We start from the raw sequence: 17,368 nt of genomic DNA on the forward strand, positions 1-17,368 counted from the left end.
ATCTTCAGGCCTTTGTTCAGCAACCATTATCAATGAAAGAAATGCTTGCTTTGTATGTCAAATGAGTACTTCAAATATAACCTTTGAATAACCTCCAGTAATTGCTTGACAGATGATATACACGTGAGTTTGAATGTAAAAATTATTCTAACAAAATCCAGACAAGCACAGAGACATAGAAATTCACGATCAAAAAGGCAAACCAAGGCACCATTCCAGAAGCCAGCTGTTCACATGCTTTGTTGTGCAGAAAAGGTTTTAGCTTATAGAATTTAAAAGTACCTCATCACAGGATGGCAACATAGTCATGCCTTCAATAACTACTTAAAATATTAAATATAACTGCAAAGTGCTAGTGTTGGGGGTCTTTGGGATTCCTAACATCCATATATATACATATATGAGACAAAGTAAGGGATTTGCTGGAGGTACGCCAGTGCTCCCACTGAGAGAGCACTCATACCCTATAAGTAGCGATTCTAGTAAGGCCCTTTGAGCTCTTCTGGATCACGGCAGGCTGTGACCAGCATCTCCCCTGAGTTGGGATGCTGCTCAGGCAGATACCTCCAGGGCTAAAAACCCAGGGCAAGTCAACCCTCTCGAGTCTCAATTATCACCCTTTGAGAAATTCTGATGCATTGTGAGTAGTTACTTCAAACTCGAGGAGAGGGAAATTTTAACTATAGGCTAGCTTCTCTTTCATCCACTTCTCCATCCATGTGTCTCTAATATACACATTAGCTCTTATGAGTATGTGTGCTCTTATCCTTCACTGGATCCAAATACTTTACGTCCATTTGTCTGTGCACACATAAGGAGTCAGAAGGGGCACTGGAGCCGCTCACTGCGAAGGGATCTTTGGTCCTAGCAGTTAAAACTCATGTAGGTGTTTGTATGTTTGTGCTCAGGTGCGTACGTACTGATTTGGGATACCTTACAGCAAGTTAGTGTGAATCTTGTCATTTTCAAATCTAATTAAGTCCCTGTTCAAATGTGTTGTTAAATCATCTTCTAAATCCTTAGATCCGTTAATCATTAAGTGCTGCTAAAATTCAACCTCTTGATCTATCTTGAATCATCAATAAATTTTGAATTGCTGCTAAATCAGAACCATGTCAAATATTTCCACCCGCGACACCTACAAAGGGGTGAGTCCAAGGTTTAGGTTTCCAAATGAACTAGGCACCCAAATGCTATTTTAGCATGACTTCAGCTGCTTTTATCACGTGAAATCCTCAACCTCCACTGCTCAGGCAATGCCTCGCATCCCAATGGCCAACTCTATGTATTCAGACTCCTTGTCTTTGAGCAACTTATTTCTACCTGTGACAGAAGGAATTAAAAAAAAAAAACCCAAACCTTAAAGCAGCTAAGCTTAAGTAGTTAAGTAGTTCAGAGCAGCTGCACAGGGCTCTGGAATGACTGCTTTTCCCTAACCCTGGATGAGGTGGCACCGGGAAGCGCAGCATGGCCTCCCCTCACCAACTGTCCAGCAGGCTGAGGGGGGGAGACAGCAGTACACCTGTGGGATCCCATGGCTCAGGCTCAGTCCTCTGGCAAAGGTCTGGCTGAAATCCCTGTTTTGGGGCCCCTGTGCTGCACTGCATGGAGCCCAGCCCTGGGAGAACACTTTGGAGACTCGCTTGCAATGCCTTTGCTGACTGTTGTGAGTCTTGCTAGAACGCTTTGCAGTTGCATCCTCACAGTCTGGAGGCCACCCAAGGGAAGCCAGCATTTCACCTAAACACATTTTGGACTCCGGAGCTGATGCTGCATTTCGGGAGCTAGCTCATGCTGTATGCTACTTTTTGCCCCGGGCAGATTTACTGCAGGATCCCTTTCCCAGGGTGAGAGCCAGCCATGGCTTTAAACAAGGGGATGCAGCTTCTCAGCATCTGCATGCCTGTAACATCAAGAATGGTAAGGGCTCTCTAGAGACAGGTTTCACTGTACGTTAACTTTTGCATTGCGTCGGCTTTCCAGTACAGTTGGAGAAGTCCCTATCAGAGCTCAGGGTATTAGGACAAAGCACACCAACGAGACAATAAAATTTGCCCGACTAACTAATGTAAGTCAGAAATCTTTCTGGTTGACTCTTCTCTGCTAAAGTCATCCTGCTTCTTCACAGGTCACACAACTTAAAAGGGGATGAAAAGGCATGGAAGGGCACATTTGGCTCAGAGGCAAGTCAGCAGCTCCCCGTAGAAGTCCACCGCTGGGCAGGAGTGGAGGCAGCGGCTGGTGGGGATGGGAAGGCAAGCTCTGAGGTTAGCGCTGACCTGTGAGAAACGGTTTTGTACATGCTGCAGCATAATCAAATAGTTTCAGTACTTTGTGAAGGATTAGAGAAGAGATCAAGAGCAAAACTGATTCTGCAGCACAGGAAGGACAGCAGTCTGGCTCAGGATGCTCAGAGAGGTCTGCTTCACACTCCTACGTGACCACAGCATGCAGCTTCAGGAACGGCAGCGTTCCATGCTGCAACCGCACATCTAGCCTACAAATTATTCAAGGCGAAGCAGGTAGCAGTCTCCTTGCTGGCAGGGAAGGACTGACCAGGAGCCTAGAGAGAAAAAGACACTGAGCGAAGTCCTGCTACCCAAACAACAGATACCATGGGAAAGGAGTTCAGCTGCCTGGAAACCTGAAGGGGAAGCAGCATCTCTCCAATAATGACAGAAAACAGGGGCAAAAAGGGGTTTGGGTCTCCCTGTGACTAGGTACAGTGAGGAGGTGATCTTTTTCTTTTAGTTCCCTAGCCTTTGAAGAAGCAAGAAGGCTGTTACCACTGCATGACCAGGGGGTCACCATAACCCTCTAGCAGATAAAGTGGAGTATTGTTGGCTAAACATTGTATAATCTGGTCCTCTAGTAGAAAGACGTCCTCCAATGAAAAGGAGTTATCTCCAGATAACTGTTCAATAAGACCTCATTCTTCATGTGTGCTCTTAGATGTCTCCTCTATTCACTAAGGAAATTGCTGCAGCAGGACGAGCACTCAAAAAGTGGTTTTCTTCATGTCTTTTTTTCCAGTGTCCACAGAAGTGGACATTTTTAAAACAAATGGAAGTCAGAAGGTATTTAATATAGACAATTAGTCTCCAATACTGCACATGCATCATTACGCAGTATTGAAATGGCTGCTTCCCACTCTTGTGCGCGGACTTCCACACTCATTTGTGTTTAGGTCTTGCGCTTAAATTACATTTATAGCACCCTTCTGAAGAGAAGGGATTTTTCTAAGGGGGTCAGCCTCTGCTTGTACCCGCTATTACTTCCTTAACAGAGCCAGAATGGTATAAGGAACATCAGCGTACACTAAGTTTAATCTGTGTTAAGATGTCCATCTTAGAGGGAAGGATAGATTACTCTAATTTGCAAGGTTTTGTAATACCTAAGTGTCTCGCCTAAAACTGCAACTGAGTTGGTAGATTGGGTAGAAAGAATTATTCCCATGTAGATTCTAACGTTGTATTTTAATAAATGTTTTAAATAAAGAGAAGGCTACTTCCCATGCAGTTTTGCTTTGTTCTAATGAAATATTTACCATGCTGTAATTGCAGTCCATCCCTCAGGCAGAAGGATACTGCCAGCCATGTAATAAATATTCTACTACACCTCAGATGGGCTTTTTGAAGAGGAAACTTGGTAGGTAGCAGTTTTGTTGATAATGGCCTGTTCCGAGATGACCACCAGGGCTGTTGTTCGCTAACTGGATTTTAGGAACGGCAGAGGTGTAAGATGCAGCACGCATCATCGCATTCTGCTAATCACTTAAACATTCGAAAAAACTTTAGTAAATATGCCTCACAGAGGAGAAACAAGCCACATGAGTCAAATCACTGAGTTACTTCTGAACTGCAGAAGTACTTCATAAAACCACTTCCAAAAAAAATACAAGAAACTCTCTTGAAAAAAAAAAACCCAAACAGAACAGGAGAACTAGAGAGGACAATGTGCAGAACTGGGTCTTCCCCCCACTGCTGTAGCTCTGCTGCTTGACTTACATCAACTGAGAGCCTGGATCTTCATTCAGTCAATGCCAGACTAGGCTTTTTTTCTTTCTTTCAGAGCTCTTTCAAAGGCACAAAACCTGATTTAATCATAATAAAGGACATCAAAACGGGCCTGGATTTATTTCCTTACTTGAAAAATCTGTAGTCAATGTCCAGTGACACCTGCAGTGCACCTGTCTTTCAGTCACTCCCACAAGTCATTCTTGCCTCTTCTGCTACTGCTGCCCTCTTCCACTACTGCTGATATGGGCCCAACATCTTCAGGGTCACGTCAATTATCAATCTCTGTTTCCATAAGCCATCTGTAAGTATTCCTGAAACCAAATCACTTCGAATAGCAGAAGTTCATGTGATGCTGCAGAGAAGGCAGAAAACCCGACAGGAACTCCCATACTGCTTCCTGTCTCCATTACTGACCACAGCTTCTCTGTCGTGGGACAGAACGCGGTGGGGACAGGCAGGGAGGGCGCAAGCAGCAGCAAGAGTGAAGCTATTCAGTGTCTCAGTTCCCTCTCTCAGTCCCTGCCTTTCCTTGCTGGGCTTTGATCTAATACTTCAATCTGACAAATGGAAGAGAACAGAGGATAGCCAGGAGGTAGCAATAAACATGCAGCCGTACTTTTCCGCCTTTAGTTTCCACCTTCATTCATAGCAGCAAAATTGCCTCAACATATTCCTCCTTACAGGATGGGGAGGAGGACACTTTATGCCAAACAGAGACGCATTCATTTCTTCTTAAAAGAAAAGATCAGCCTCTCACTTCTCTATTCAGAATTGCATATTTACAGAGTTGTTACATTGCCTACAACCAGACTTTAAATATTTATTGCTCGTGTGGTTGAAAAATAATGCAATCAGATGACAAGCAATCCTCCACAGACTCTCTCTCTGACAATATTTCAAGCCGTGGGGGAAAGCACATTACGGCTGGCTGGCACCTTGCTCTGCAAGCAGCTCTGTGGGGACGGATCCTGCTTGGATACTGGGTTCCTCCACGTTTGGGCAGGGGAACACAGGCCCAAGGAGCCCAGTGTTTCACAGCTCACAGAAGAGACCCACAGGCTCCCTAACCAAAGCAGGGGAGAGAGAGAGAAGCAACACAATAGTCATTTCCAGTTTTGAATACTCTTGATGGGCCCCACAGAGAATTACGTTGGCTGGGTCTAGTGGGGCTCTTTGTCTGCAGAGCCTGTACCAGCCAGTCTGCCAGCCTAGAAGGAGACCTCCCTCCTCCCCATGTCTCCATCCTGGCCAGGAATGAAGACAGAAATCACAAAGAATGGGAAACATTCAGCTGACCTGACTCATCCCCCAACTTGACAAATGTTTTTCTGCCCAAGAAGAGCCATCAGTGCCACTGGAATAGGAAACAACATCACAGAAAGGAGCAGCAGGTCTCAAAAGGGCCATACAACATCTTCAAATGGCTTGCATGTCACCAGTGCTCACCTTACAACGTCTGGGAAACCCTTGATGTATTCACAGGAATTCAAAGAACCATTGCTAGAACAAGCTGAGTCTCAAGGACCGATCAAACCTTTCCTCATGAAGCATATACTGGCTGTACAGTGTGTGTTCCCTCCATGGTCCAGGACCTTCTGGAAACTGTGGGATACTTTCTGCCCACTACATTAAATATATGGAAGATGGAGTCAAATGCAAAATGCTCTTCAAAGGTTTCAATTAAAAATAGTAACCACTTTTCAGAAAAAAGGCTTTTGGCTTTTAGTCATCTTTGTGGAAAATGACAACATCTTAGTTTTCCCCTTGTTTGTGTTGATTCAGATACACATCAAGCCCAGTTCAATAAGGGCATCCAATCCCTATCGAATTGTCCAATCTCTATTGGATACTTCGCATGATGCATTGTACCAGCTCCTTTCACAAATGGAAGCTCTGAACCAAAGACTTAAACATGAGAAATTTTATCTTTTTTTTTCCTGAAAAGATAAGATGTACCTACAGAGAGGTGCAGATGCATAACTAACATCTTAATACATATGACAAGTCAGAAAGCTTTCCTGTTTCTTATTTGATCATATCTCTGTGGCTATAGGAGGGAGAAGATTTTTTTTTTCAGGGGTGGTGGTGTCGTCTTATATCTTGGCAAGTTCTACACTGTTTCCAATTTTTCTTGTCTGGGTCCTGCAGTTATGCAACTCCCGATTTACTTTCGTATAGAGTAAGAGTAAGGATCTTTCTGTGCAGAGCATGGGTTGCCAGAGGCTTGTTGGCTTCTTCCGGGAAAGATGAAGTCATTACCTGCGCTCCTTTGTAAGTACAAAAAGAATAGATCCAAGCACACCATACATCTCACAAATAGGTGGAGATGGGCCAGCAGAAGTTGCTATGAAAAGAGTATAAATAGCTCTGTTAGCAGCGATGCTGCACCCAGAGCTGAACTCCCGAGCTGGAAGTACAGGGAGACTCAAATAAGTGACAGAATTGCTCCATGCTTCTCCTGCCCCATCACAAGACAGAAAAAGTGGTTTTTTTTCCCAATGTATTTTCCGTCTAAAAAATCTGCAAGAATGCAAAAGTGTTATTTATGGCTTTAAAAACGCTAGAACAAGCAAAATGTTGGTAAGGACTTACATATAAAGGGACAAACCCATGTTATGAGATAGCCAGAGAGAATGGAGATAAAAACATCACGGGTAAAGAAAGGCACAATAGCAAAACTTAATTTCCCAAACATTGCAGAAGAAAAAAAACACAGGAGAAGATGTTACATGCCCCAAAGCACATGGCTAAACACACACCAAAAATCAAAAACACTTAAGAGGGAGGCAAATTTTCACATCTTTTGTGATGTTATACCAGCCAGAAAAACCTGGAAGTAATGCCAATGAGATGGCAGAGAGAGGGAACAAGGGAAGGTGGCCAGCGATGGGCATCCTGTGCTCAGAAAACATGCTGGGAAAATGCCAGAAACAAGTGGCAAACAGGATTTCTCCTTCTGCTTAAACTAGTTTCATTCCTTGAGACCCTGCTCTGCTGAACTGGCACAAACCACAACATTGGGTTTTACTCCTACGAGTAGAGGCGCTCTCAAAAAACTCCTTGTGCATCTGACAGAAAGCTGGTATTGCCTGATTAGCCCAGTTTTGTCAGATTTTTTTGTACCAGTTTAACAACACTGGATTGAACTATATTGTCTAGTTGAGATAAGGGGGTTCACAGACTTGGCCAGAGGTGGCCTCGTGCCCTTTGCTTTGGTGGAATCCCACCCGGGGCAGAGCAGATGCCTCCTCATTGCCCCCCACCCCATGCTCACAGCCACAGGAGACTCCAGTGGCACACGCTCATTTAAATGAGGAAAAGCCACAGACTTTCAGGAGTTAAACTCCTCCTGTGCAACAGCAATAACTATATTAATAGCCAAAAGTAAAAGTAATGCTGTGGTTTACTGCGGGAAGATCTCCTCTCTCCCTCGTGTCTCAGACTCCACCACACAGAAGAGCCACGGGCTGCTTTCACCACACACGAGCAAACCACATCTTCAGGGAACAGCTTTAAGAACTTACCTTTCCAGAGGAGTCAGAGCCCTCTTCTCATGGGTAAAGGGGGGAAAAACAAAAAAAAAATCCAATGCCCTGCCTAAGATACAACTTTTTTCCTGCTGACAAAGGTAAATTCTACCAATCCTTTCTTCTCATTGGACAAAATACTTTGCTTTCTTCCTAACACAAACAGCTCAATAGCCCTTTGTCTTAGGTTTATCCCTGTGGAGATGAAGGAACAGGGAAATTGCCCCGCTGGCAAGCCCCACGCCCCGCTGGCAAGCCCCACGCCCCGCTGGCAAGCCCCACGCCCCGCTGGCAAGCCCCACGCCCCGCTGGCAAGCCCCACGCCCCGCTGGCAAGCCCCACGCCCCGCTGGCAAGCCCCACGCCCCGCTGGCAAGCCCCACGCCCCGCTGGCAAGCCCTCCTGCTCTGAGTCACCCTCCTCCCCTGTGTTTCTACTCTCTAGAAGCTGGCTTTATACGTCCTGTTTTCCCCAGCATTCCTTGCTGCCTCAGGGTACAGGCTTCAACAACATCCCAGGTGCCCCAAATCTACGTGCCCCTCCCAGGCAGGGTGTCGATGGGGCGGGTTCCCATTTCAGCAGGTGTCTCTGCAACCAGGAGAGGATCAGGACCAGCAGAGCAGGTCCCAAAGCTGAAGCATCTCTGGCTCTGTCCCAGCCAGGAGATTTGGCCTTGGACATGGGTGCAGGAGGGAGCTGTGTTATGGAACGTATCATTTTAATCGCAGAAAACTTGTCGCCTGCAACTCAGGCCACTTTTCAGGGCAACCGCAATGTGCTGCGATGGTCTTCAAAGGCTTCCCACCACCAAAACCGTCATTGACATTGTAACAGTGTGACGCCATACCCAGCAAGGAGAATGACAAACAAATGTAGTCCCAGATGAACTACAAAGAAAAAAAATTAATTAAACATGCGTATAAAAATAATTACATGCGGCATAAAGACACATGCAAACTGACATTCTACAGATGACTCATACTTCCTTGATTTTTTTTCCCAGTGTTTCTTTGAAGCCTGCTCTTAGTCACGGCAAGGAGAGAGCATTTGCTCATGGAGCCTTCATTAAGATCACTCGCCCTGATCACAAATCCTCTTCACCACCCGCCCGGCCGCATCCGTGGTGACCGAGCACGTAAGATCTCAAAACTGTCTCACTGGATCTGCCTGCGCCTTCCAGAGCTTTTCCAATCCCCTGAAACAAACAAACAAACAAACAAAAAAACCAACCAGCTCAAAAAGCCGACAGGATTGCAAGCAGGCAGATTTATTGAACAGCAGTTTCTTTACAGACTGCTGCAAACGTTCGATTAGATTAGCTGTGACCTTGTAAGCATGAAATCAGCGTGATCACCATCACTAGTTCTGTGAGTAGACTAACACCGAGGGAAGAAGGGGATTGCACCAGGCAATAAACCAAAGTGAATTCTTTTTTTTTAAGCAGCTTTATGAAAACAAAACCCTCAGAGGCCTCATTAAAAGAGATACTGACACCCCCCACCCCACACCTCTCAGCTCTTTCCTCGATTGACCGAAGCGTGTAAGGAAAGAATTATAGCCAGCCCTTGCCACGCAGCACTCAGTGCGGCCACAGATCCGTGTACGCTGGTCTCCCTCGCCAGCCTTTTTTTGTTCCCAGCCAGAAAAGATCTGCAGAGGGGTAGCTGTATTATCCCTGCACGGTGTGGATGTATTCCTGGCAAGCTTTAGATAAAAGAAGGAGCGGGGCTGGTAGGAAGGGCAGGGTATGCCATGGGAAACCCCCCCAGCTGCTGCGGCTGTGGGAAAGGGTGATGCTCAACAGCCGGTGCTGTTGGGGCTGGAAATGGCGTCAGAAGAGAAAATAGGGCCCTGGGCAAGGAAGAGGTTTTCCATTTAAGCCTGAGACATACCAAGCAGAGGGCGATAGCAACGTTAAGCAAGACTGTTTAGCGGTGATGTTTTGTAGGGAATTGACAGGGCTGATGTTCTGAGCCAGGAAACCAGGAGAAGGGAGTTGGAGAAAGGGGGGAAGGAGCAGAGAGGGAAATGAATGAGTGCTCTGGGACATTTGTTCCCTTCTTCTCTTTGAGACAAATACCTCTTTCAAGCCGTAATAACCTTCCTGCAAAGCAAATTGGACCGAATGTTTTAGCGCGGCTGCAGGATGCTGCTCTGCTCCAGCGAAGCACTTAAACACCTACTTTCAAGCTTATGGGCAGCCCAAAAGCTACCAGGACCGCGACTTTCTTAGAGAGAATTATGAATATAAATGCTCTGCTAGATTCAGACCAGGGAGCTCGATTCTGCCTTCTGCTCCAGTCACGTAACTTTAGTCAGGGCTGGACTGAGAGCTGGGAAACACCACCCTGCGTACCTGTGAATGCAAGGAAAAAAAACCTCCTACCAAAGGGAAGCCACTGAAGTGAACTAATATACTTAGCTTTTACATAACAGAGATATATCTTCCAAGGTAGTTTTCAAAGAGCTGCTGGATATATACTGTACATCCTTCTGCTTCTGCCAGTCCTTAAGAAATCACAGTCTCTTAAAAAGTACTTATTGCTTATAGGGTTCTATACATTTTCTTCTGTGTAGCTTGAAATGATTGACACAAACTGACATATATTTTATTTTTACATCTGGACTATTTTGTGTCTTAAAACTTCTTTTCTGCAATGACATATCAACAAAAATATTATCATGTAGGACTTGATGAATAAAAAGACGCACAGAAGGAAGAAACCATCTGGGTGAAAGCAAGAATATCCAGCTTCCGTACAGGGGACAAGGGCTATAAATAAAAACTTACTGATCTGAAAGGATATTGGAAAGTACCAGTCAGACTCTGTTTTACTGTTAGCCACACTTCAGTACATCCTCCTGCAAAGCCAGCACGGGCGGATGGAGAAACAGCCTGCATGCTTATCGATTTCCTTATTTAGTTTCCAGGCAGTGGAATTACAACACAAGGATCATTGTTTTCAGACCCTTTGCTATATTCTGTGAAGGGACGAAAAGGTGTATGAAATTTTTGAGCTTATTTGTTAATTGCAGAGATGTCTCAGAACCAGACTGATTACCTGGATCCCCTTTTTTCAAAGTAAGCAACATTATGGTATTTTAATAACATGGGATTTTGATCCTCTTCAGGTTTTGTGGCAGCAAAACAACCCTACTTCAGCTGTTGGTTATGTTAGGACTTTTGTTTTCAGTACAAGCCACGTTTGAATCAATTTAAATGACTAACCTCTTCTATTGTGTTTATTCTTTTTACATTTCATTATGTGTCTGAGATGATGGGAGTATTCCAGCTATTACATGAAGAATTTGTGAGCACTCCAGGCACTGTGGATGAAACACGCCACTATTGTAACTCGCACAACACCATGTCACGAAAGCGCTCACAAGTCAAGTAAGACTCACATGAGTGATTCTTCAAAGCTGAGCTGGACTTACAAATTATCCCAAACAAAATAAAAATTTAGTGAAGGAAAATCTCAGCTGGATTCCCAGGCCTTCATCCCGTGGTCCTCCCACCCACGCTGCCTCATGGGGATGGCAGGAGACTGGGGAACACAAGGATGCAGAAACCGGGTTCCTTTTCAAACTCTACCAAGGCGTGAGACAGCTCCTACAGGGAGCGGCTGAGGACTTTGGTTTTGTCTGGTTTGGAGAAAAGGAGGCTTAGGGGCAACCTCATTGCTCTCTACACCTCCCGGAGGAGGGGATGGGGAGAGGGAGGTGAGCTCTTCTCCCTGGGATCCAGCGATAGGACACATGGGAGTCATTCAAAGCTGCACCAGGGGAGGTTCAGACTGGACATGAGGAAGCATTTCTTTACTGAGAGGGTGGTCAAACCCTGGAGCAGGCTCCCTAGAGGGGTGGCCAATGCCCCAAGCCTGTCAGTGTACAAGAGGCATTTGCACAATGCCCTTAAGAACATGCTTTAACTTCTGGTCAGACCTGAAGTGGTCAGGCAGTTGGACTAGATCACTGTATGTCCCTTCCAACTGTAATTTAATTCTATTCTATTCTATTCTATTCTATTCTATTCTATTCTATTCTATTCAGGTATAGGAAAATACACACAGAGGAAGATATGGAGAGTGGGGCCTGCAGCACCGCACAACATCCTCAGAGGAGGCAGCACGATCCCGTTCAGGAACACACCATTTCAGTCCACTTGAGTCGGAGCAGTGGTGACTGCTGGGGACGAGGGCCACACCGGGTGAGCCAAGGGCCCTTCAAAACCACTGAGACCCATTTCTCAAAAAAGATGTGTTTTGGGGAGGGACATTTAGGGGCACCTTAAAAAAATCCCTGGCTGCTTTTCTGTTTTATATTAGGCATTGGGGTTATTTTGCTTCTTCACTCTAACGTTTTAACAACACTGCCAAAGAAAGATATGACAAGTTTTCCCCCTGAAATCATAACCTGGGCAGCATGAATCGGGAAGCTCCCATACCCTGGCTGATAGAGATGGTCCATGGAAGAACGAGGCAGCCACTGACCGCGGCAGGACTTTGATGCCGCAGAGAAGCCTTTCAAAGCCCTGAGACACCCCAGCCCTGGTCCCCTGATGCCCTGGCCTTTGCCGTAGTCACCGTCACCACAGCCAAGCCAGCTGAACATGTAACTCAATGGGGATGGGAAAAACGTGCCGGCTCCCCTCGCTCCCCCTGGGAGCACCAGGGACAACATGGCCAACAGCCGGGCACGGGGAGGGGGTGGCCGTGTGCTCGCAGCCTGAATCTTGTACCTCTGAAGATTTGTTACAGGGTTGTCAGCGACAAGCGGGCGTCTCACGGCCTCTCGCTTTCCGCCTCCCTCTAGTGCTCCCGAACGCGTGGGAGAAGCAGCCTGACGCACAAGAGTTCCGCCGTGAGCGGCGGTCTCAGTTTACAAAGTATTTATGAGGGTGTGTGGGGGGGAAATCAACCTAAAAAATTGCATTCGATGCTGAACGCTCTGCTGATTCACACAGCAAGTTTTATAAGCCAAGTCTGCAGCCGGTGCTTCCGAGCGCTGAGCAGTTTTGTTTGTCCGCGGGACAGCATTCCCAGGGCAGATCAGTGCCAGGGAGGGATGCGGCGCCAAGGGTCCGGCTGCCCGGACACAGGCTCTGGTTTGGACTTTGTAGGGGACGGCCACCTCAGGGGGGAAACCGTGATGCTGAGGTTAAAGCACAAGAGTTGTGGGGTTTGCGGCTGGCCCGAGAGGAACCGTCCACCTTTGTGAAAGTAAGTGGCGAGAGGGGAAAACATAACTGAAGAAATCAAAGAGCATCAGAAATCTTTATTTGATACCTTCTACCACATACACAGGGACTACAGATGACTGAGAGAGTGGGTCTGAGCACTGTAATCCAGGTTGTGCTCAGCGACAATGTGATAATGCAATAAAAAGCTTGGTTTGTTGTTTTTTTTTTTCCCCCAGACTTTCTTTGACGTCAATGAAAATTCATTCAGGAAAAAGGTGGGCAAAGTACTGTGGCTTTCTGGAACTGAGTTTTGATTTTAATCTGCAACAACTTTTCAGTCTGAAATTGATTTTCTATTAAGAAAAGGAAAACAGCCAACCCAAAACTTGTTTAAAAGACATTTAAATCCAAATTGCGACAAACAATTGTTTCCAAATGCCATTCTGTGACAATCTCTGAACTGCTGAGGTTTTGGCTTCAGCTCAGGTCAAAAACCATTTCAAAAAATAACAAATACCCAGCGGGCAGAAAACGCATTTTCTCAGCATCTCTGATGATGAGAAGTCACAGCAATGGGAGGAAAGCCCCGAGTTTGGGTGTTTTAACCCCCAAACACAAGAGCGAGGGTTCTGTGTTGAACCATGCCGGTGTTTGGCTGCTGCCTTGTTCATAGCTCTGGTGTTAGGTTACGTCTTTGCACCAATGGAACCAGGCACATTGGTGATGGTGAGGTTTCAAATTTTGGAAAGTCAGTCGCCTGACTATTATTGGCTTTCAACGATATAATGTATTGCCTTTCATGAAGTCCACGGGGCACCGGGCGTGAAGTTCATCGGGGTGCGCCGAGGGCTGCTGCACCACAGGGAAGGTCAGCCAGGAGCTGAGCACTGCCCGTCCTCACCAGATTTTTTGCCGCAAAGACGGTGCAATGCACTGCTTCACGAAGTTGGACAGCTGAACTCCGTTTTTTTTTTCTCTAAAATCGAAAGAACCTAATTTCGTAGGGCTGCCATACTGAGCGCGGTATTGGGGTCACTTGGGGCTGGCCATGTGAACCGGCTCGAGAAATAAGACCCCCTGGTTTGTGTAAAAGGCCATATACTTTCTGCCTGAACTTGTCGTGAGGTTTGGATAATTGCATGTTGCTCTAAGGATGTGGTTATATTTCTCTTCTTGGCCTTTAAAATGGGAGATCAGTATGTACTAGAAAGAGGCTTATAAAACTTAAAAAGCAAGAAAGGATGCAAAAGCCATTTGCTCGTGTTCGCAGAGCTCAGTGGAACTGTATGCAAATATTATTATACAATCAAATAGAAACATGATAAAGCCGCAAATGAGTTAGCGTGTTGCTGGCTAATGGTGAATCATATAAAGGAAAATGTAAAACATTCAGCACTGAGATTTTTTCGAAGCAATTTAGAGAAATGCCTAGTTTCTGAGGGAAGTTGTAGACTGAATATTCCTCCGTTGTCTTGATTCTTTGATTGGTTATATTAGACCAGCTTTAGTACCATTCTCATCAATCATAGAGTCTCAAGCAGACCAACTGAAAATAAGGTCAATGAGGCAAAGAGAAATAGCTCGTTGTACAGGAAATGCAGTATTTTTCCCTGTCTGATTAGGTGCATTGTTGCTATAGCTGAATTGCCAGCTAATTGTCAGCTAATGCCCCAAACCTGTACATACATATTCATACGCATATTGACTGTAAAGATACTTACCCCCTTAGTCTGAGTTAGGTACGTGCACCGTCTTAGCAGGGCGAGCATCTAAATTATGGCTTGGTGCGTACTGTGCAATGGCAGCAGGGGTGTAAGAATGGGAGTTGTGCGCTCTCACTTTTGAGTTTGAATCTGCTAAAAATGTATGTGTCTGACATCGCCTTCTTTTAGCTAATGCAAACATTTCATACACTTCTCTCTCTCTCTGCTGACATTTGTTTGAAAATGCACGGCCCCGAATGCTGAATCTCTGTCCCACAGAATTCCTTCAGGCTCCAGAAATAATGGTATCAAATTATTATAAAAATACTGCTAACAATGTGCACTGGATGCAAAGAAAAACATTGCCTATTTTTTCCTGCCCACGATAACAAACTAATAAAACATTGACGATGTCATCTTCATTCTTTCCTTATGGATTCAATACCAATATTTTTGCATTAGCCACCGTTATTACAGAAAGCAGAATAGTAGCTGCAAAACTAAAATTGAATTGACTGGTAAGGGAAAAAAAGGCAGCACATTAAAATTTGAAAACATATATAGTAAATTTTAATCCATATCTTAAATTGACAAAGCCAGAATAATTTATAAACTTTTTCCCATTAAATTTGCGGGAGCTAAAGGTGAAAAAATCACTCCCCTGCCACACATACATTTTATTACATTTACCCACCATCAATATCAGCCCACCATAATACCGCTGCTCCTCAAGAAGGTAAGGAAGGACGTGCGGTGGGAAGCAGCCAACCTCCCCTGCACAAGCTCTGGCTCAGGGTGGCTCCCATCCGGTGTCCCTCGCTAACGTTAGCGCTTTGCTGCCAGAGACTGCCAATGACCAAGGGTCTTCTTATGGTGAGACCTTCATGGTCTCAAGGCCATATTAAGGTATCAGTGCCTTTAATCTATTCCTGAAGACCTTTTATGAAGACCTCTCAGCATCATAAAACAAGTTTGCCTGGGTCTAACTGGTGACTGAGCCTGTGGAGAACCCAGAGACAACGTCATAAACTTGCATTTCCCAGGCTGTGTAGGATGACGGGAGGGAAAAGTGTCTCCGTCAGCACTCCAGGTGAGTAACCTGGTTGTTGTCAGCAAGAAATGGGTGCTTGTGCTGCTGTCTCTTGCGGGACAGACTTTGGTCCCTATTCTCAGAGATTAGGGAAGCCCAAAGCTGTTTTCCTCACCCACGTGGAAGCAAACTCTTCTGCTGCCAAGAAGAGGGTCAGGAGTGCGCATAGATCATCCTAAACTGAGTTTGTACTGGTCGCAGAAGAAGGGATCCCAGTGCTGTGAACCATCTATGGTTCACAAGGACCACCTATGAACAAGGCAGGGTGTTCCTCCACTCTACAGAGCTCGACTTGGGACCTAGGTTTCGGTACAAAACTCTGCTGTAGGGGCCAGTTACAGCCCAAACCCACCCCCCTCGCAGTCATGGATACTCTGCCAGTGAGGGACTACCCACGCAGGACTGTGTGCCACGCTCAGGGGACTTCAGGGCATATTTCAGGACGAAAGTTGTATCATTGAAAACAACTGGGTGCTTTCAAGCCTACAAATTGCCATTCCCCATCTGAGTCCCCAGGTGAAATGCCGATAAGCAAAGGTAATGCTTAAGACAAGGAGGGTCTTACTGGATACCAGATGGTTCATATGTAGATAAATGTGTACGGGTGCACGTGGGATTTCAGCCTGGCACGGAGGTTTCCATGCTGAACAGGTTTCGTTTCTCTTGGATCAGTGGTGGGGAAGAAAAGCTACGCTGGGTTTATAAGACCCTTTGGGAAGAGCCTCCAAAATGCACAGCCAGGCACGGAAGCAGTGCAGGTTCTGCAGGGTGTCTGCAGGGTATCTGCTGGAAATGAAGGCGAACAGGATTATTTTTTGTTGTTGACTGCATAATGTACTATTCCTTACATTTTTAGATCTTTATAAATCTGTGCATTCTGCTCCAAAGAAGACAAAGCCTCTCAGTAAGCAAGAGGTGCTTACATATATGTGCAGGGTGTTCCTGGGCTGCCAAAAAGTACTCTTGGGAAGCAGCCAGAGTCACTCAGAGGCCTGCTCGGTGTTTTCTTTGGAAGGTTGCTGCTGGAAATTGCTGCTGAAATGTTTTCAATGAGGTTCTTTCTTTCAGCTAGACATATTTCTTCCAGAAACTTTCCAAGGAACAACAATATTTTTTCTCCAAAATACCGGCTAGCCAGAAACAAAGTACTCCGGCCAAACCTCAAACTATTTAATGAGTAAATTCTGCAGTGCTGCCTCCCTGGAGTTTTAAGTCAAGTTACTTTTTATCCCTGTTCCCCTCTCTGGGCCAAGTCCTCTGCCACAATGCATTCTGAAATGTCAATTCTCACTCAGAAGCGATGAGACTCCCGATGTGGGTGAGACCTTGGGGCATTTGGGGTGAGCTCCAGGACACAGATTAAATGGAAATATAAGACACTTGGACTTAAGAAATCTTTCGTAATGAAGTTTTATCACAGTGTAACTGAAGCCTTTTTTGTATTTGGATGTCTACTGAATCAAAATTTTACCTCTGGGCCAGGGGAGGGATGTGTTGGGGAATTCAACCAGCAAATTAACCCCTAGATTATCAGACAATAACATGAGGATGATTACTGACTGTCCTTATAATAAATAAGGATAATAATAAGTAATGAAACTGCCCCACAGTAGACCTTTGCAGCAGCTCCCAGAGGCTCCCAGGCCGGGGACGTGAAAACTGTGCGGAGGTGCGATGAGCCCCACATCGCTGCAGGGGCGCAAGCAGAAGGAGCAAAAGGTACATAATTGAAAAGGCCGCCCCGTCAGCCAGCGCAGCAGAAGACATGTTCCTGTATGAAGACGCGATTCTGGAGAGGATGAATTTTCAGTGGCAGTTGTCGGAACCGGCGATGAGAGCGGGGGCCCG

The sequence above is a fragment of the Larus michahellis genome, chromosome 4 (assembly GCF_964199755.1).
Source record: "Larus michahellis chromosome 4, bLarMic1.1, whole genome shotgun sequence".
Lineage (NCBI taxonomy): Eukaryota > Metazoa > Chordata > Aves > Charadriiformes > Laridae > Larus > Larus michahellis.